The sequence below is a fragment of the Podarcis muralis genome, chromosome 8 (assembly GCF_964188315.1).
Source record: "Podarcis muralis chromosome 8, rPodMur119.hap1.1, whole genome shotgun sequence".
Classification (NCBI taxonomy): Eukaryota; Metazoa; Chordata; class Lepidosauria; order Squamata; family Lacertidae; genus Podarcis; species Podarcis muralis.
The window spans coordinates 60167311-60168466 of record NC_135662.1 but is presented as its reverse complement, the minus strand read 5'-3'; the positions used below and the strand labels follow the sequence as shown (position 1 = coordinate 60168466).

Sequence of the window (1156 nt, the reverse complement as noted above, 5' to 3'; positions counted from 1 at the left end):
GCTGGGTTCCACGATGAGTGGAATGGAGGGCTTCAGGTGTGAAAATAACTGGAGCATCCCTCCACATGACATGAGTCTCTGCACCTTGCCTGGTATGGTGAGGCAGCCAATTGTAACCTCGTCACTTCCTTCAGTATCAAACTGACTTGGCCTCCATTTATGGGAAGGTTTGCTATCAGTACTAAGACAGCATATTCAGTATATGCTGCACAGTAATAATAATAATAATAATAATAATAATAATAATAATAATAATAATAATAATTTATTATTTATACCCCACCCATCTGGCTGGGTTTTCCCAGCCAACCTGGGAGGCTCCCAAAAGAATATTAAAAACACGATAAAACATCAAACATTAAAAACTTCCCTAAACAGGGCTGCTTTCAGATGTTTGCTAAAAGTCAGGTAGCTGTTTATTTCCTTAATATCTGCTGGGAGGGCGTTCCACAGGGCGGTCGCCACTACCGAAAAGGCACTCTGCCTGGTTCCCTGTAACCTCACTTCTCACAGTGAGGGAACAGCCAGAAGGCCCTCGGAGCTGGACCTCAGTGTCCGGGCTGAACAATGGTAGTGGAGACACTTCGTCAGGTATACTGGGCCGAGGCCATTTAGGGCTCTAAAGGTCAGCACCAACACTTTGAATTGTGCGCGGAAAGCATCGTAGCCAATGAAGTTAATCTGAGGTACGATTATTGCTAACTGAAAACCACTCGAAAACATTGTTGCTGAGCAGCATATTGCTGCAGAATGGGGATGCAACAGCAGTATATCTGAATGTCTCTTAACTTAGCTGTGGAAAAGTTGCTGTTTTACAGCCTCAGCTGTCTGGTTTCAGGGGAGCTGCCGTGATGCAAAGGGATTTTGCACATCTGTCAACTACAGCAGCATTCCAAATGCAAAATCAGTGCTTGGAGACATTGTTGGGATTTCTGACACTCCCTCTGGGACTCTTGATCCATAAACCAATGAATGGATTACAATGACACATAAATACCGTTTTTTCATGGATGACATGTAATCCTGCTTTATTATCACTACTGTCATGTAAGTGAAAGCTGGTAAGCATTTTTTTCTGACCCACACTAGAGTGGCACTAGAGGGTATCTTTTTTGTTTGTTTTTTAAATAAACATTTTCTGAGAATACAAAAATTA

At 42.5% G+C, this 1156-nt stretch overlaps 1 pseudogene; it reads left to right on the top strand.

Moving 5' to 3' along the window:
* Positions 1-641: 641 nt before the first annotated feature.
* LOC144328808 (U4 spliceosomal RNA) lies at positions 642-799 on the top strand (annotated as a pseudogene).
* The last annotated feature ends 357 nt before the right edge of the window (positions 800-1156 follow it).